At 38.9% G+C, this 20,600-nt stretch overlaps 1 long non-coding RNA gene across 3 annotated transcripts in view; it reads right to left on the bottom strand.

The window, feature by feature from the left end:
- Positions 1–20,600, bottom strand: part of LOC106019074 (uncharacterized) — a 178,158-nt gene that overhangs the window by 47,450 nt on the left and 110,108 nt on the right. For all 3 annotated transcript variants that reach the window (XR_002404995.4, XR_011804487.1, XR_002405005.4), the window contains exons 6-10: positions 12,121–12,164; positions 11,908–11,992; positions 11,710–11,769; positions 10,609–10,680; positions 9,748–9,824 (exon numbers count right to left, since the gene is read on the bottom strand). This is a non-coding gene — a long non-coding RNA (uncharacterized lncRNA). The remainder of the gene's footprint in view (positions 1–9,747; positions 9,825–10,608; positions 10,681–11,709; positions 11,770–11,907; positions 11,993–12,120; positions 12,165–20,600) is intronic.

Genomic DNA, 20,600 nt, shown 5'->3' with positions numbered 1-20,600 from the left:
CATTTAGAGGGAACTGGAACAAGTCTTCAAAAGAAATCCAGGCATACTAAATAAAGTTGAAGCTGAAGGGCATCTAGTAGGGACTGGCTGCAACAGCGGATAATTAGATATGCCCATGAGGGTACACAAAGGGGTACATGCTGGGGCATGTAAACCAAATGTTTTGTCTTCAGTGAGAAATATAAAATATACGGAAGAATTTTCTATTTGAACAGTCACAGAAACTGACATTGAAAAGATGGAAGCATTTATGAAACAGTGGAAACTCCTCACTATTCAGCATAAGCAGGTAAAGTTATTACCTGTGCCAGCTGAGGGGGTCTGTTTGTGTCCCAAAGCAGGGCCTATTGCTGACAGCAGCAAAATTCCCACTGACTGTGGTTATACAAGCTTGGCCTTCATCGTAATCAATTTTCAGGCAAACTATAAATAGACATATAACATCTCAGCAGATACAGCCTCAGAGAGTACAATAACTTAAAAGAAAACACACACATGGCTGTCAGTCCAGACTGTGGGTAACAGTGCTGGCTAAACAATTTCTTTTGTTAATATTTAGCTTCTTCCTTCCCCTCCTCCCTCCCCCCTCCCTTCATTATTGACAAACAGACTTGTCGGATTTCATAATTAACTTGTTCATTAAAAATTATTTTCAAGACAGTTTATGCTAATGCAGAGCAGCCTGTGAATGTGCCATGCCTGCTGTTACTATAGGCACTCATTAGCAGCTCCATGCAAGAGGCAGCTCCCACCACAGAGCATCGCTCCGTGAGGAGCTGTGGCTGGGGCTCCCCGGGAGCCCTTGGGCAGGCACAGCCCTGGCTGAGGAATGCTTCCAAGAGAGCTGCCTCTGCATCCCCAAAATCCTCCGTAGGAAAGCCACACTCATATAAATATTTACAGGAAACAAATAGAATGGATGACACCTCATGAATGCAAAGTGATTGCTCTGTTTTCATCAAACAGTATCTGCAAATATTTTTCTCCCCCATCTGTCCCATGGAGATTACTTTAACTAAGAAAACTCATTCCTATTAGCTATCAGAGAAGAGTTACTACAAAGGCTAAAATGAATATTGTCAGGAGATTTGAGCAAGACATGTAGCTAACTTTAAAATGCCTTTGTAAGTTGCTGGCTCCATCTTCATCCATTAATAATAGTAGCTAGTGATGGAAATAGCCTCTGCGAACACATGGGATACCCCTACCAGTCCAAGATTGTCTTGTCAAGTGTAGTTTTGATTTTAGCAGGTTATTTGAAGTTTTCAACAAGAGAATAGACCTCCCACCACCTTCCCTCATCTTTATCTGTGTCAATTAAGAAATTCACCTGCAATTTATTAAAAATAAATAAAATTTTTAAAAGTTTGAACAGGACACAAACTTGGTGCCTATGCAGTGTCCACGTGTCTGAGGCTACTCTGGTAGCCACATCCTGAGTTCTCTCACTGCCATTTGGCAACAAAAGTGCATTTTTGCACCTAAAAGTGACTCTGTTCTGTGTTGGCAGTTCTGACCAATTCTGGTCTGAAAGCCAGTGTGCAAAACCAGAGAGCAAATTGAGAGTGACTGGAAATGCAGTCTTTAATATATAGTTCCTATATTCTATACTAATACTCATTATTCCTTTCTCTGCAAGCTAGCTTTATGATCTGGCATGTATTCATTGTGAAGGATCAGAAACTATTTTTCCCCTTGCTGAATAGGAGACAAAGGCTTACTTTTCACAAGCTCCTGTATGAGCTGAAAGCATTTTTCCTACCCAGTTGGTTAGTGGTGCAGGCAGAAACAGTCCTGCCTTCCCTATATTTTCTCTGAAAGCTGGCATGGCCAGAAAGCATCTATCAACAGGTTCTTGTCCCTTTTTTCAGGCAAATGAGCTGGCCAACCTTGCTGAGGCAATACAGAGAGGAAAGGCACCACAGTGAGGAAAGCAGTGCATCTGATGGCAGGAGCCAAGCAGGACTGGATGTGCTGCCCATCACCCAGGCCCCTCCACAGCATGGATCATGGCTGGTCCTTGGGATGCACCGAGGAGCCCCAGCACCCCTGGGAGAACTCCTACAGCCTGCAAGGAGTTGTGGCAAGAAGCAGGAGGTTGGCAGCTGGCCCGTGATGGTTTCCATGTGCTGGCTGCGGAGGCCCATCAAGTCAAAACTTTCAGTTCACTTTTTTCTCCTTCTGTGTTAATTTTCAGTCACAAGTTCAGCTAAGTGAACCATTAAAAGTGAAACAAACTGAGCTGAGCGACAAATTAAGATGTGCCTCAGGCAGCCAACACGTTTCTTTTTTAACTTCCATCTGTCGAGTGCTGGCGTCTGAGGTATGTGACAAAAAAATGTCTCTGCTTATGAACAGCTTCTGACTCCTGCTGCTAGGTGGCTGCGCTGAGGAAGAGGAGGGGGGAGGCAGTGCAGGCTGTGGATCTTGAGTCTATCACTCACACTACTGAAATCTGCCGGGTGATTTGGAAATTACATGGAAGTAAATAAAAAAGACACGCACACACAAAAACACACAACACAACTTCAGAACTGGAAAACTGATTTGAATGAGGAGATTCATTTTCCTTTTAAAGAAATGTAACATGGGGCTGAGCCAAAGTACCTGAGCTTAACTTTTGCCTTTAGCCAGGAGAGAAATTGAGATGCTCCAAATACAACATAAAGCATCTGATATGGATGTTAAACATTAGGCAGTGTGAATATGCTCCTAATATCTAACATAAGTGAAAGGACATTTGTGGCACTGTTATTTACTGAATTGTAGCCCTAGTTAGAAGAAGGAAAAAAAAAAAAAAAAAAAAAGGAGTTTAGAAGTATAGTCCCTTCACTGAAGAGTTTAGAAATAACAGTGCTTCTCAGCAGTATGGAAATCAATGCATCCCTCCACTTGTTCATGACAAACCCAGATGCATTAAAAAAAATTATTGCCTGACAGGCTAAAAAACATTGAAAATGTTTCACTGGCAGTGCGAGAGAAATACCATTTCTGTTTTACAGAGAGCTGTGTAATGCTCAATTTTTTGGTTTTCCTGCAGCACATGAAACTAAAAGCCTCTGACAGCAACAAATGAAGGGCTCTGTGAGGGCTTGGTCAGAGCTGAAGAGGGAAGGCTGATTAATTCTCAGTTAAAAAAAGGCTCATTGAAATCGCCAGCAATAATTCCACCTGAAGATTACCAGTGAAGGCATTTATTAACATATTTATTAATTTAGCTATATGAACAGTAAAATGACAGCTGGTGAATCAGAATTATTCCTCTCCAGAAACACTATTTGTGAGGAAATAACTGAACAGCCCTGAACTGGGGGATGCTCTGCAGTTTGTTGGAAATGTTCAGTCCACCACAGGATTAGTCCTTGGAGAAGAAAAAACACAGCAAGGAAGTGCCACAAGTGTGTGTGTTTGTGCCCAATTTTTGTTTAAATTGGATTCTCTTTTAGTTTCTTCAGTATTAGAAAGACCTCAGTGCACATGAGCTGCAGCTCTCTGGTGCAGAGTACAGATTTTAGCAGTCCTCTCTTGCAAAGCTAGCTGAGCAACTGATGACCAGGCCTCGTAGGAAGACAGACTAAGGATTACATAGCAGGCTGGTTCACTCCCTTTCCAACAAAAGGCAAGCTAGTTTGGGTACAGGGAGTTTATAACAAACATTTGTATCTAGAAATGAACATCTGCCAATGTGTCTAGTCTACCATGACCTTTCCTAGCTGGTGCTTTTTAACTAAATCTTTTAATCTTAGCTCTTTCTAAAAGCGTTTGGTTTTAAAACAGTCTGGCATTCATTGGTGTGAGTGCTTATATAAGAGCTGGAAAGCCATTTGCAGGCTACTGACTGGATACATCTGGTAAAAAGACGGATATAACAAAGCAGACAAAGAAAAAATCCTCCAGGGTGGGGAAAGAAGATTTTCCTATCTGTTCCTTTAGCTGTACATTGAAGCTTACATACTTGGCCAAAGCTTAGGCTGACCACAGTGACATCGGGCTGCCAGCCACAAGCTCTTGAGGTGCTCCAGAGAGCTGTTTTTGGGAGAGGGGCAGGATGCACAAACATGCAGCTGGGGATCTACTTTTAGTCCACATTTTGGTGCAGCCCTAGCTGTATTCACAAAAGCCAATAGACACACATTCCCAGCTTCTCACATTTAATACCATTCACATTTCAAGACAGTATTGCAGAGTTGCTGTAATTTCAACATGAATTACCCATGAAGCACTAGGCACTAAAAGGTTGGCTGAGGTTATAACAGTGCTAAAACAGTGCTAACCTGGAAGCTCTCCTTGCAACCTGGGAAGACAAAGCCATGTTTCACTCCACCAGCTCGTTGCTGATTCACCACAGCACCCTTCTAACAGAAAGAAGCAAGGACCTGCAGTTTCCTGCTATCACAACCAGAGACAGCTAAGTAAATGCTAGTACTTTGTAGACACACACTGCAAGCTCACATATTTGCCTAGTAATGCATCATAAAACTGATGCTCCCTTTGCATTGTAAAGGCCAGCTCATATCTAAACCTTTCACAGAAGTGTGCAGAAGCACCTTTAGGTGCTAAGCATACAGCCTGGCAAGAAACGTATGCATTTCCAGCATCTGTAGTAGGAATTCTAATACAACAATTGTAACAGAAAGCCAAAGCACCAGAAAGGACATAAATACACTTGAGATGTAAACTGAACACAATTTATAAAAAATGCACTAGTCTGCAACAATATGCACACAATGCTAAATGTTGGATTCACTGGGGAGTTAGTTGTTTTAGCTAACTTGTTTCCCAATTTATCACTAACTTTTGCCATACTAGTTTGTTTTAGTTATTCTCTGACTAGGTAAAAAATACTTCTGTATATAGCTTACAAGAGATCTCATCTGAGGACAGTACTACATAGAAATATATTTTTAATTTGTTTTTAGCATAAACCCATATTATATACAATTATTAAAACCTTTTCCAAGTGTTGAATTGAGGCTGATTTTGTTGCTTGGATATGGAAAAAAAATGGTTTAGAGCAACATCAGATCTACTGGTTGTACTGAAATATTAAAAAGTATAAAATATTTATATACAGACACAGAAGAGATATGAGTTATTCAGAACATTACATAGATTATATACAATCCTCAATTTAAGTAGAAATTTAATCTGATAGAAAACATCCACCTGAACTTAATTTTTTTTCTTTTCCCTTCCTAAAATCAATACTAGACTCATGCTTAAAAGAACAATATTAGAATTTTAGCTCAACACTTTGAAAGTAGGTTAAAAAAGGCCCATCAACTATAAACATTATCTCTGCCTCCCTATAACAAAAACAATTACATTTACTGAAGAGGAAGATGTACCTTGAGTGAAAGGGAACACCAGGAATTTTACTGTAGTAATAAAGATCTTCATGAGTTTTGAGCATACTCTGCAGGACAGCTGCAGATTAGGTTGACACCCCAGCAAAGTCCCAGCTCTTTATGGCTCTTAGCAAAGCTTCTTTCTTAATTACGTTACAGCACTGATTTAGCAGCAAAACTGCATAATAGATATATAAATCTACAAAAGCTTTCCTAACTGTTAGGTTTGTTCTATTTTAAGAATAGTCTCTTTTGCTTTGCATTCTTTATTCAGGCTTTCTGCTGGGACTTCTCAGAGATCTGGATCAAAGCTACAGTTTAATTTTATTTTGCATTGGGCTGTATAACTTACCACAAATAAACTTGCAGCAGGGAAATAAACATCCCCTCACCTTAAGTGCTCATTTATTGTTCTCGATCTGTCACACTTGATTAAAATATAGAGCTTGCCTCCCAGGCTGAAATTAGCTTTTCATTTTAAATGACTAGCATTCAGGTCTGAAAAATAACAACCCATTTGTTTCAATATTTACCATGTCCATTCAGAAGGGGCTTACATTATGGCCAATTAGTAGTTAATTGTGATCCATAATTCAAACATTTGCTTGCTATTTGGAAGTGCAGAAATTGGATTGTACACTCCCCCCTCCTCCCCCCCCCCCCAAGGCTTTGCTCTTCCATTGAGCGATGAGTCACAGCATAGACCCAGGATGGTGCAGCACAAGGGCTGTCAGAACTTGACGAGCGTTAATCTTGGGACAGGGAAAGACAGACAGTGTATAATTCGGATAGAAGCACAGATCTATTTGAAGAAGCGACCTTACTCTCTCTTTGAGTGCATGTTCTCAGGCTGTGTATGTGTCCACTGCAGAATCCAAGTTCAATACAGAACACATTGATCCTTGCTCTCTACTTACAGGATTCCAACTCCTCAAGCAATATCATCAGTTATGCTTCCTTTTCTCTCTGAGTATGTGCATGGAAAGGGATAGAAACAATTTCACTGCAAAAATATGTTCAAAAAGAAGGCCCTTACATGGATCCTACACTGAAGAAAGTAGGAAAGTCTCCCTAAGGTGCAAACATCCCTACATTGGTTATGGTGAACCAAAAGGCAGGAGTTCACTTCATCCCATGTTCATTCAAAAGTCTGAAATGGACAGTAAATGAGCATCCATAGATCCCATCTAACTGATCTGGATGGCCAAAGCTTTCATGTTCAAACCAGAAGTCCTGCGACCAGGCCTTCTTTAAACAAACAGTGCTTAGGAAAGATAAAACAAAACACCTTCTCGTTTCATTGATTTTCATAGGTATTGCTCTGCACAAGAGTGTTCTGCACTACTTACAAGCTGCGAGTGTCCAGCAACCCAGGAAAGGACATCCCTCCTGTCTCAAGAGCAAGCACACACAGATGAACTGGGTGCAACAGGATTTGTCTGGAGGCTTTCTCCACCACAACAGGGCCTGCATTGCCTCAAAAAAGAAGCCACCTTTTCAATAAACTTTCCAAAGAAGGTTTTCTACCTGAGCTCCACATATAACGTCACTGTTTGCCACAGCAGAATTTCGCCAGTTCCCAGTGCCACTTACCAGTGGTCACACACAGCGGTGCAAAGCCTACAGGGCCCATGCAACAGGACTTAAATTTTATGCTGGCAGTTTACTGTTTTCCATTTAAAAATACAATTCCTCTGGATTATTGTCATTGCTACGGGCTACGCTTTGTGCTGGAAGGCAAGGAAAATAACAACTTTATTTTAATGGCTCTTCCAGTGGCCTGTAGTTCTGAAAACAATTTTGACAAAGAAGCTGGTAACAGGATTGAATTCAGAGCAATCAGTCTCCCAAATGAAAGAAAATATGAATAACAAGAGATCGAAGTATACCTAAGCTGTTTTCCCAATGCTGTCTTACTCATCTCCTGGCTTCTGTTCTTCTCTCTCCCTTGTCTTTCCCCTTTATTATTGTCAGAGTTATTTTATATGAAGAGAGGACTTCCAGAAATGTGCCCTCAGTACCAGGCTCTCAACACTTTCTGAAAGGACTGCTGCTAATTCTGCATCATAGTCAGTACTAAAACTTTCCTGAGGTTCTCTTAATAGAGGCCTGTTCTAAACGACTTGTGGCAGAGTCATAAAGCAGCTTAAGAACTAAAATCAATGTCACCTGGCAAACTAGCCACTGAGAGATCATCATTTTAATTACACATTTTAAGAAGCAACACTGAGAAGCTGAATTTGTGACAAAGCTTTATGCCTAAAGGAGGGGATTATTCAGCAATGATGGCTTTACCCTTAAACAGTGAAGCGATTTATTGAGATGTACTGTGACAACTACCACATTACAGCTGTAGAAGCGCTCATGTGAAATAACCAACCAGAGAGGATTTTCTAATCAGTAGCATCTACTCTTTTTTATTAGCACTGCAACCGTGATGCCTATGAAATGATAGCATTGCTTGTCTGTAATACAGGATTTTTTAATGCATCTAATCTGTGGGACCTCAATGTTTTACAATATATTAGTATTTTATAGGGCTTTCTTGCCCTCTCCTCCCAATTTTGATAGAAAAATGAAGGGTGGATGATGTATAGAAATATGAATTTGAAACATTTTTTTTTCCCCTTTCCACCTTTTTTAAGGAAGGTTCTTTCTAACACCACTAGGCCTTGACAAAGCAGGTAGTGATATCTTAAGGCTCTTAAATCATAATGTAATCAACATTTGATCCTCTCCCTCCCACAATACATGATTTTGGATACTATAATTCCCCCTTCCCAGCCTTTTATTTTCAAATATATTCTAAAAAAAAATTACAGAAAATAACCTGAAGCATGAGGTGATTTAACCCAGGATACATATTTGACCAGCAAAAGAGCATGACAGAAAAGGACCACAGACTTTTTTCAGACTTCTGAAAGTATGATGGAAGCCTGGAAGTCTGTAATGCTGAACAAACAAGAAAACTACTCCTTGGCAGGTGGACACGGAGTCCAGGCCTGGATGCATTACTGGAGGGGAATAGTCTGTTGCAGGCCACAGGGCTACAGAGAGATATGAGTAAATTTTAAGGAGTTTTGGAAGTGGTAGTGTCCCATGCTCTCACAAATAGCTGTCTCAGCAGCTAGAAGGGGAGTGGGATGGGTAGGGTCAGAGTGTGTGCTGTGCCTATTACCTCCCTTCTTCTTGCTGGGCTGGATCAGGGTGGTAGCCTCATGATGCAAAGCCCCCTCATCAAGCTTTAACTCTTATGTAGAAGCAAGCAAGACAAACTCAGCTTGTATTTGAAGAAGGTAAAATTTGTTCTCTAAAAGGCAAACCACTTCACCCCTTCTCCCCCAGAATAATCAAGACAATTTAACCAACTTTCATTGCCACACAACTTTTTGCTAAGTATCTCAAATATACAAGCACTATACTTAGTTTCATAATAACTTGGGGAAAGCAATTAAAACATACAGCTGCGGAAGCAACTGCAAATACTTAGAAAACAGTATCTTTCAAGCTTGAATACAACACATTTTTACTTCCTGATGCTCATACCTAAAGGATTTTATCGTCTCTGAAGACTAGAGATAAAAACATATTAGCTCAACACATTTTAACTGATAACTTAACAAAAACGTAATTTATGAAATATAATGAATTTCCTACTTTCTGAAACTGAAGAGCTCATCATCCAATACTATCATATACTAGACTCCAAAAAGCACTGCTCCCCCTGGGTAAGATCATCCTCCTTTTATGCTGTTTCTAACTGCTTGTTTCACAGATGAAGGCTTGCATGGGGACACACACACAATTCATTTCTTGAATTTAATGAAACCCGTGTTTTATCTCTCTTTCCAAGAGAACTGTCCCAACAAGAGCACAGGTGATCCACATTATCATGAAACATTTATATTTTGCAGAACTTTCCTTCTATTCTGCTCAGTATAGAGAGCTCCTGAGCTCCACACTAGCTGTACCTGTGCTACAGGAGGAAGTACACAGAAATTTTCACCTTCTTCTTCTTCCCACCCAGACTTTCTGCCAGTGCAAAGCCCGAAATACAAGGAAATAGCATGTGCTCAGGCATTACCCACATAGCTAGTGGGTGCAAGGCAAATCACAGAGTGCAGCTACCCTTATGATATTGAGGGAAAAAGTTATTGGACAGTAAGCTAGATTCAAAACAAACAGGAGATTTCCATTTAAAAAAAAAATAATAAAATAAATAAAAAAGCACTAACAGCACTACAAATAAATTAGGATACCACAGCAGTTCCCCTCAGACTGGTCCTAAAAGGGCAAGAAAATGAAGCTTCTTTCTTAAGAAATGCAGAGCTTTCATTTCTTTCTCAAAATACAAAATCCATTTGAACATCTCTGTGAACAAGAAAGACAAGCCACCTACCAGAAACCAGGTCCTGCCAGGCTGAGGACACCTGTGGATCACTACCTCCAGATGACCACGTTGCTTTTCTTTGGTTCCTGAGAAATAACACGGTCAACACAATAAAGCCCATCCAACTAGAACTACTGCTTAAATTCATACCCCAAAAGTTTTGTAAAATAGTAATAACATCCAAAGAACTAAGAAAGTTGTTCAAACATAGGGATTGTCTTTGAATTTATACCTTGTATTAGTTAGCATTAACATCTATACAGATTCAAGCTTTGACTGAAGATTCCTAACTGATTGAGTATTTAAAAGGAATTTCTCTCAGCTTTCTCTGATGTCTAAAAAGGTATTAACTGATCCTACAGCTGGGATCAATTCATTAATTTCCATTAACTGGGCACTGAAGACCTTCTTTCCTTAGCAGAGCTGCCTATGAATGTGATTTTAGAAAAAGACTTTTAAATATTTTCTTAAGAAAAGACCATGAAACTTAGGCTAGCTCCCCAGAAAGACTAATATTTAAAGACCATTGAATTGTACCCCCCTTATCCCAACCTTTTATGTCATTTCTCTAAAGTTAATTTAGTACATATTAACAGGGCAGTAGAGAAGAATTCTGTCATCTTCCCTCCGGCTGCTGTATGGCGCAGCCTAAACTGTTTAACAACCAAGTGGAAATTAATAACTCTTAAAAAAAAAAAAAAATTTTAAAAAAGGAGAAAAAAAACACACAAGACTATCAGAAATACTGTGAAAAAAATCCGTTCATGTGAAATCATGACATTAGCATTCAACAGCTGAAGATTTGCAAAGCATAAGAAGGGTATAATCAGCAAACAAAAGGAAATAAAGCACTACAGTGAGTTGCCATACCTTCTTAGGAGGAATTTGTCAGGCTTTTGATAGCAGGTGCTTTAATTTAGTTGACTTAATTGAGCTCCGTGTCTGTAAGAAGAGAGATTTTGGATTTTTAACACATTCTAAAGCATGGTCTTCCAAAACGGAAACTGTCACTCATGAAGATAAGAAACTTTTGAACAAAGGGTTAGTAAAGCAAGTTGAACACCATGAAAAGATGCAATTTGTGCCTTCTGAACTCCGATAGTTGCATAATTGGATCATATAACACTCCTTGTCACCATTCTCCATTTTTTCCCATTTTCTCTGATTCTCTTATTTTTCTGTGGTTTCCTTTTCAGTTTAGGAAATTAAGAGGGAAGAGAGGACAATGAAACTGTTTTTAAATGGCCAAATGCCATTTCCCTTGCAGAACAGAAGTCATCTGTTCTGCCTATGCATGGAAATATTTTAATTCAACAGCATAATAAACATTTAGAAAACCATTAATATTTGATTACTAAGTGGTGTTATTATACTAGTGCCACTTCTTTCTTAAAAATATTGGCTCTAAAATTGTATAGATTAAACATCTAGAGGATAAAGTGTAAGCACTAGTTGAAACTCTCTTGAATAGCTTGCAGAGAGGGATTGCTTATTGGCCCTTAAATTAGGCCGTATCCTGGATTTTAACAGCTCACAGAGAAAGCTTTAAAATTAATCAGAGGGTTTCTTGTTAGTAGTTCAGTTTTGGTACATAAAAAGGAATGATTAGGATGTGAAGAAACAAAACAGAACAGCGAATTAAAAACACAAAGTGGGACAGCTCCAGAAAAAAATGCAGAGAGGGTGTGTGCAGGGAAAAGCAATGAACTGCCAGGCAGAACTTTCTTTTTCTTTTTTGATATAAGGAAAGGCAGAATAGAGAACCAAACATCAGAGCCTGAATTTCAACCACAGGACTGATAGCAATTCTGGAATATTCTTACTCTCATGTTTTGAGTAGAAACACTAATATTTAAATGTCTTTTTCTGCTGTTCATTTTCCTCAGAGAAATCCATTAACAAAGAAAATTTAATAGAATTAAGTGAAAGAAACACATAATTCTCCAAAAGTTTTGGTCCAGAAAAACTCACTTCCCACCATGCCGTCCTCCAAAGCCGTTTTATGTGCCAAACATTATTTTATATGAAGTCCTGTAGGGAAACATGATGGACAGTCTCACTCAAATGCAATAGATGGTGCTGCTCAGTTACGGTCCTGCCCCGGAGGCAGTCATCAAAGACTCCCATCACAGCACAGCATTTCCATTGCTCTCAGACATCTGTGGTCACCTTGCTGCTCTTCTGTATGTCTTGTTTCTGTACTGAAGTGGTCATTTAGAACTTTTTTCCGTGTTCATCGTGATTCAATGAAATGCTGCAGGGAAAAAGAGGGTGAGGAACTGGCATTTGGGATACAGAGACACCTTATTTATTTATTTATTTAGATTACGTTTTTAAGTATGTTATGCTGCACAGCCAATATCATGTCTACTCTCTACTCACTTAGAAACATCAGGAAAAGTTCCATTTGAGCCAAGGACATCAAACTGAGGGGAAAAAAAAAAAAAAAAAAAAGGAATAAACAAATGAACAAGACGAGGATTAAACATGAGCATGCCGGCAATTGCAGTGTGGTAGAATTGATAGTCCTTGTGTGGGTGTTGTGTTAGCACTGTATTTGTGCAACAATTATCCTTTGATTTTTATGTCTTGCAGTTCTTTCTTTTTTACTACTAAGCTTGTTTTTTGGTAATTCAGTCTTTCATTCAAGCTATGAAAGTGCATCTGTTTTGAGTGAGCACAGACACAATACAAGTAGTGAAGAGTTTTTCTATTAAACAGATTGAACATTTATTTAGTTTTACACCTGTAGTCCAACTAAGAGGTAACATAGAGAATGCAAAATGACAACTATATCTGTTCTCAATAATGCACTGGCAAATATCACTCTCTAGCACTAAACACTCAAACCCATTGCACTGATGATTACGGATTTCTCTTTTTCCTCAGAAATAAACATTATTTCCATCCAGAAAAACATTATACATAATGTTCAGACCTAATGTTCAGACCTAAAGAACACTAGAACAAGTAAAATAAAGTAAAATAAAATAAAAATAAAAAGCATCTCTATTCTCTGGAGATCCATCAGGAACGATTATTTCCCCAGCCTGGGTTCAAATGAGAATCCTTCCAGTACAGGCACACATATTTTCCAGGAGAAACCAAACATTTCTGCTGGCTCAATGCCTCATAGAATGAGGCGTGAGGTGGGGGAAAGTGCAGGAAAGCAATGCTCTGTTGTGCTAAAGCAGCACATCACTGCTCTACACCTGCAGTCACCCTCCCTTGGGCAGCCCCAGTGCATACAGGCAGGCAGTGGTCACTCTGTCTGTGGCAGGGAGACAGACAGACAGACATTTAAAATTGTCACAGCCACAAAAGTTCTGTCAATGGTGATGCTGAAGTCACTGTTTTTTATTTTCTCACATTCTCACTTTTTTTTTTTTTTTTAATTAGCACAGACACATTTTCAAATAGACAATCGAGGAAAAAATATTTTCTGTAGCTTTATTGTGAAGCACTTGGCATTCTTTGTTCCTCAGTCTTTTAGGATAATGTGTCTTTTTATAACAGAGGGGGTCTTATGAGTCTCCTGAAATGGTAAAATCTGATCATTTACATGTGGGAATTGCCAGCTGGAGAGGAGAAAACATACGCTTGTGTTCAAGAAAAGTTTCACATGACGTTAAAAGAAACCATCTGTTTTTTCTTTTTTGTTCTTGTTTAAGAACAGCTTGTGTTTGCAGATCACAATTTAACACATGGTAATAACCTACAGAACTTTGTGAAGCATGGATCTTGTTTTCCTGCATGCATAAAAAAATATAAAAGATTGTGAGGAAGACATTTCCTTCTGATCAGTGTCTTTTTGTGCTTGGTTATGTTTTCACAATGTCTACAATACTGCAGTAAAACCGAACTGATGGGTATAAAATGTAAAGTAAGGCATAGATATCAATTTATACTATACACTCAAGTAAATCTGAGCATTTTTTTTTTTCAGTGCACATGCAGCCAGTTTCTGATTATGATAGGCAAACAAATTACTTATCTGCTCGCAATATAAACTAAGGTTTCAATAGTGTTAGGACCTTCAATCATACTACCAATAAAAATATCCTTATCAGCCACAGAACTCCTTCAAGGAATTCCCTCCAGCCCTTTCTAAAGACCATTTCATTATCTGTCTGTTTCAGTGAGTGATTTTCTTCTCATGCTAACAGTAACTAGAGGTAAGGTACATATGATGTAGCATGAGTGATGGCTGGACCCTGTGGGGGCAGTTGAGCCTAACCTTCACACATACTGGCCCATTCATTTTTTTGCTCATCTGCTCTGCGGCATTTCTGTCTGAACCAGGACAGGTAGATGATTATAAACAAAATGCCAGATTTCCAGGCAGATTGTAATTCATTTGATGGTAAAGAATTCACTTTCATTTCCTGTTTCAGCAGAGCTTTGGGGCCCATTGTTATCTTTTCATAAGCCCCTTCTGGATCCCTTAAGTCAGCCCAGATTTTAAAGTGCCTAGCACAAGGCAGGACTTCTGTGTGACAGGATTTTCAAGAAAATATCCTGCCATCCTACATGAATGACAGATTTAAGGGTCATGTATTTCGCTGCCTGTGTAGCATGGCTTAGAGTTTACCTCTTATTGTGTTTTACATTTATAAATCTTTCTAGGCATTTTAGTCATTGCAACTGCCTGCACAAAAAAAAAAAAAAAAGCAAAAAAAAAAAAAAAAGCAGAATAAAGCACTAACTGAAATTAGTGATCTTGAACAACTGATCTTTCTCTTAAAATGCCAGTCTGGCTGAATCTCTGGTTGAAATAATATACTTTAGCGCATTAAGAAAGGTAGGATATTACTGAATATTTCATTTCCCTTGTCTCTTCCCTATATCCCCTAGAACATCTGATGATTTGGTCTGGCACATGAATGATCCCATATGCACCATTATGATATCAGACATCTGGTACCCATCAAGATGTCAGCTTAATTTGAAAAGAAAACATCTCTAAAAACATGTATAAGCACCAGCCAGAATGCTTTGTGACCTTTGGATATTTACTTAAAGAAATTAAATGCACATCTGATAAAATCAGAATTATGGTAAGTGTGAAAAGACCTGGTGTGAGTTGGTTCCCTTAAGTGGAACTGTGAATTCAGGAACATTTTATTTTTATTCTTTTGCCTCAAAAGAAGAAGTGACCTTCTACTTTCCCAAATGAAAAATGACCACAGAATATTAGAGCCACTTGTTTACCACATGTTGCTCTGATGGAAGGACAAACTAGTAGATTTAGATGGTATAACTTGCCATCCATTGCATTTCTAGTAGATCTGAATGTAGAAAGTTGTGGAATAGGTAATAAAACTTCTGTCTCCCCTCCTGGATCTCTTCCACTTCTCCAGAATCCAGTAAGATTCCCCAGGTTCACTCTTTTCATGAGAGAAGTATCACAAAAATATAATTTTAAGTAGGCTGGGGAAACCACAGCACAAAATCAGGGGGAAGGTGGTAGTGAAAATCCTACTTTAACATGATCAGAGATCCTGGAGGGTCTTCTAGGTTAAAGTTGTATATGCTGTAATATGTAATGCTGTAATGATGTAAAATCATCATTGTTTATTATTTATTTTACATGTATATATTATATATATTAAAACTAATTATTTTGAGAGAAAAAAAAAAGCATGGTCAGAAATTGCATGGATGTTTAGAGAAAATCTTCAGCAAGTGTCATATGTAATAATGGAAGACAATAATACTTTGCAGCGGCTTTTGATTGCTATTAAAAAGATGGTAGTAGAAAATCAGACCAGTCAAAACACCAGTGTCAATTAAATGGGAAGAGAAGAACAGATCAAAATCAAAGGCAAACTCAATCTGAGAATGGAGGAAACCAGTTAATATGATCAAATTAAAGTGACAAACTCAGGAATGTAAATGCAATACAGGGCTAACTGCTTTAATTCAAAGGTGAAAAATCAGCCTGGAATCTGTAACCGAACCAGCGGGGAAACGAAAGGAAGAATTGCAATCTAACGGGTTGAAAAAAGCATACTGCAAGTACGTGAAAAACTGCTCAAAAGTCAAGCTGAGTTAGAATTTGCCAAAGGATATTAAGGGGTAAAAGACTTTTTTTAACAATATAAATAAAAGGAGAACAAGAATAAAAATGGCCTGCTATGCAGGAAGGATGGGGTCAAGAGCAAAGGTAATCTAGGTATTGCCCCCAAAATAGTGCTGACACATTTCAGCGTAGGAACAACAGCAGAATGGAAGATGGGTATGAATGTATTGCAATTCATTACCACATTTGAGGTGGCAACAAAATCCTAAGTATTTCTTGCACTCCAGGTGAGAAATCCCATTAATCTCCAGCCCAGGCATCTGCAGGAAGCAATACAGGAAGCAGCAAGTCTGGTAGCAAGCACTGATGAAACCTCGTCTGGACAGGTAATGGGCTGGTCCCTGGAAAGGTGACTTCAGATGAGGGTAGATGCGGACCTGGGCTGTGACAGAGGATGAAGAGTGTCTCACAGGAGGAAGACCTTGGAAAGTTCAGCCAAGCTACAAGCAGGTTGTGAGGGTACGAAAACACTCTCTGAGATTTTTTCATGGAGTAAACATAAGGGAGGGAGAAGTGCTTTTAAGCCAGAGGAAAATGAGACTTCATCCAACAAATAGAATAAAAGCTGAAAGCATAGACATTGGCTAGGAATAAATTTCAGAGGGCAGTTAGGAACCTTCAACACTATCAGGAGAACGATCCCTGGTTGAACACTAGGAACATGTCAGGTACAATACCAAACAGAAATCCACAAGCTTTATAGTTAATACTTTGAGGTTTATGAGTGCATTTCTATCATACCAACTGCTTGGATTAGGTGATTTAGGAAGTCCTTAATCCCTGTGCTATGAATCCCTTTAGGGCAGAAATCAGTAAGGAGTGCCAATGAAATTTGAATGCAATCTCACTTGCTCCCAACAGACTCACATAAAACTCTAATAGGGAAATACCAAGGTATAAAAGATTTGTTTAGCATTCCTGTAGCAGTGTCTTTTAAGGCTGAGCTCAGGTGGTATTGTGCTTTTCCTGGCAGAAGCAAGAAGTCTCAGGGGGAACCAGCAAGCACCTCTGCTGTCTTGTTCCCCTTCACCACAACAGGATGTTTTATCAGCTGCTAAGCACTGATACTTTGCATGGAGGATCATCTCAGTGCCATTTATCAGAGATATTTCTTAATTTGGGCACGCAGGCTGACAAACACCATGTTCAATGGTCGTCATACCACTGGGACTTGTAGTAATGAACCAGCACGGAGCTTTGCAGGTATAAGCTGGGAGCTTCATGCCCTTCTGGACACGTTACATGCAGGCAGGGTTAGGCAAGCAGTGTGGGCAGGAAAGTGTCCTGTCATAAGATTGTACAATGTCCTGTGCTAAACTTCTAATGTACAACTGATCATACGTACAAGAGGAAACAAGCCTCACTGTAGTAAACACTGAGGACAGATCATTTCCCTAGCTTTCCAGTCTGAAGAGACTTCACACATTTGATACTGCATGTCAGATTGGGCATATGGATTTGGCATGGCAGGTGAAGCAGTTTATACTCAGAACAGTGTCTGTAGGACACATTGCTATTATGGAAACACCATCCTACCAGTCTGCCATACGAAGTAGCCAGCCAAATACAGCCCTGCATGGGGAGATGACTACCCCTCCTTTTCCATGGTTATTTTAATATTTGTGTGATGACATCTCACTACTTCAATTTATGAGAAAAATGACAAATGCTTCAAAGTCTAGATTCTGTCCAGTCTTTTGATTAATAGTAGAAAACTTATTTTTTCTGTCATTCCTTTCCCTTAAAATCAATTTTAAAACAAGCTGATAATTGGTATAAGCATGCTAATGATCAGGACAAACAATGTGAATCTAGCTTAGAAATTTAGTTAGCTTTTTATAAAATGCTTCTGGCTTCTAAAGCCTATAAAATCTCACCATAACACAAACATCTCATTTTAAGAGGTTTGCAAGTTTCACATCCATGCCAGGGGATCTGATTGTACCAACCAGCAAAGTAAAAATGGTGCACGAGCAGACAACAACCCACAGCAGCCCAACGTGTCTAAGCCTTCACTAATCAGAGATACCTGAAGATGTTTATCTCTTTTGCCCACTGGACTGTGGAAAGAGTTAAGCTCTCAGTTAAAGAAGCTTTTGTCAGAAAAAGCTTAGTTTGTAATGGATCAGATGTAAGCTAATTTCACAGGGCTCTGAAGACCCTGAAGGTTTGTCACAATAAATAACATATTCCCTGGCCAGCTAATGTTCAGCCTCCCGTTCCTCTGAGCAGCAGTGACAACGCTGACCTCCCCATAGTCGTTTTCTTCACAAATCTCATGGTTTGGAGTGGTTTGTTCTTGTTGAGTTTGAAATGTCTGCTAATTTTGTTCCCATATATTATGATGTACTGGAAATAACATGAATTAATTTAACTAGGTGACCTTTTACAACTGTCAGAGTGAAGTAATTTCAGCTTTCTTGATTGTCTCTGGACCCACTGAAAAAGCATTAGAAAAGGAAGCTTAGTGTGGCTGACACTTTGCATTGTATCATGGATATGTTGGAGTCTTGAGAGGTTACCTGATGAACTGCAGCACCAAGAAAAAGAACAATCTACAGTAAAATGACATAATTTGTTTTTTGAGATGTCTCTTAGGCCCTTTCAAAGTGAACAGTTCATGGCTGGAAAAAACCTTCTGTGTAAACTTATATTAGAAACCTACTGGATTATACTTAACAGAAAAATAAATATAGGAATAAGAATATGAAAGCAGATAAAAGATGCTATTTCAACACTATTTCATGCTTCTTGCTAATTCGATTATGTTGTTAAAACCTGACAAATTGGAAATCAAAATAAAACACCAGCTTTGTTCAGGAGCAGTAAAGATTTGCAACTATATTAAGAAACTTCAGAAGAAAAAGGAATGGTCTTAGAATTTTGTTCTTGTTATTATAGTTTCTGTGGTCTCTGTAGGCGTAAATAATAGTAAGAATGCTCCACTTTTTGTTTTCACAGATACAGTGAATTTACCCTGATGTGTAAGTTAACCAACTTCATTTTGTTATCCATGGTGAAGCATATCTGTCCAGACAGATCTGCTCAAGTTCCTAAAAGCAGAATTTGCAGTGAGTATTCACTGGCAAATTACTTCAAAGCCGATTTGCTTAACAGAAGGAGTCTCATAAAAGTCAAAAAAGTCTCTAAAATGAACCTAGCAGAAAATAGGAGAAGCTCTTTAGAAACTTGAGGCACACAATAACACACCTAAGTTGATTGGCAATTCTATGCCCCATTTTCACCTTTAATTCCCACTGTGTGTGTTCAACACAGCTAACTGTATTTGCAAGTAAGTCTTACTGTTTATTTATACTCATTTCTGCTCAGTGTGTGTGCTGTCATGGTTACTTTGCACTAGTTTTTCCATGCAGTTTATATCTGAAAATGCTGGGTGCATAAATATTTTAAAATTGGTAAAAATGTTCAGTCTTGTCTTCTCTTTCATTAGTGCCTACTTGACTACCTGGAAATTAGCTCTTCTATCTAGTGACCTGAGCTGCACTTACCTTTCCCTTATGGAGAGTGAGGTGCTGAGCATTAAAATATCTTGCTGCAAAAGTGTACTTGTTTCCATTATTTAAGTCACTCATCACAAGAAATTTTGGGTGATGTTACTTATGAAGCTGAGATCCCACCATAAACCATAACTCTGGAGGTTACAGTCTCATTTTAAAATATTTGTTGGGAAATATACTGGAGTGACAAGTGCCAGTTGATCTATTACCATCTGTTGGGTTGCTTGACTGTCCTGGACCTGAGGAGCTACAGAAAAAAATTTGTTCCCGCTACATATTCACAAGCTTTGGAAGATTTCTCCTTTGCCTTGTATTTCTCCCACTATTACTGAGCAACCAGGGCAGTTACCTGGTCTGAATATAGATGTTCACACACACAAAGACACTCACACAATGATGACCCAAAGACAAGGCTGGGCCAGAACCCATCCTTCCCTTAGCACTCAGAACAGGCCAAAAGACAAAATGTTGTGTTTAAAATTACATTATGCTGCAATGAGAAGGATTTTTAAGTAAACTGCTTTCTTTCTCTTATGTCAACTAAAAACAAAGGGGAAGAGCTAAGCTGAGACATCGTCTTATGGATGCAAAAAGAGAAGATCCAAACATTGCAAGATCTGAATGCAAACAGTTGTGGCCAAAATTATGTTTTTCAGAAAACTGCAGGCAGGCAGTTTTCTTTCTCTACCGGCTGCAGAGCAGATTTACAATGCATATAAAGAACGTCTATGAGAGTACCTGTACATCCCTACTGCATGCACTGAGGAGTCCCCGTTCTCAGTGCAGGAGCTGGGGAGATGGCACTGCTGACTGGAACACAGCAGTGCTGCAGGGGTGTCTGGGACTACCTGGCACTTGTAGCCAGCCCAAACATTTTTATGGCCTCCATAAGAATGCACAGAGCATCATTCGAAGCCAGTCAAAAACTAAATGACTCATCTTAAAAACAGACAACCTAATCAAACTAACGGCAATGTTTTAAAATAAGAAATATTAGTTTTGTCACTACTTAGCAGTTTTGGAGTGCTCTGCCATGTCTGGCTGTTACCTCAGAAAATCCTGGAAGAAAACTAACACAAACAAACTGGTATTTTCAGCTGCTGTTGCAACTTCAGATCATTTTTCTCTGGAGATATTGTGATTCTGTCTTCCCATAGTAGTGACAGACGGTGCCTTATATTTTTTAATTGAATTTAATCTTTTACTTACCTAAAGAAATAAAGAGAATTCTTAAGTGTATCATCATGCAAAACAAAGATAAA

Source organism: Anas platyrhynchos, chromosome 21 (genome assembly GCF_047663525.1).
Source record: "Anas platyrhynchos isolate ZD024472 breed Pekin duck chromosome 21, IASCAAS_PekinDuck_T2T, whole genome shotgun sequence".
Taxonomy (NCBI): Eukaryota; Metazoa; Chordata; class Aves; order Anseriformes; family Anatidae; genus Anas; species Anas platyrhynchos.
Note: the sequence above shows the minus strand (reverse complement) of the source record. Positions and strands in the feature narration are given on the sequence as shown.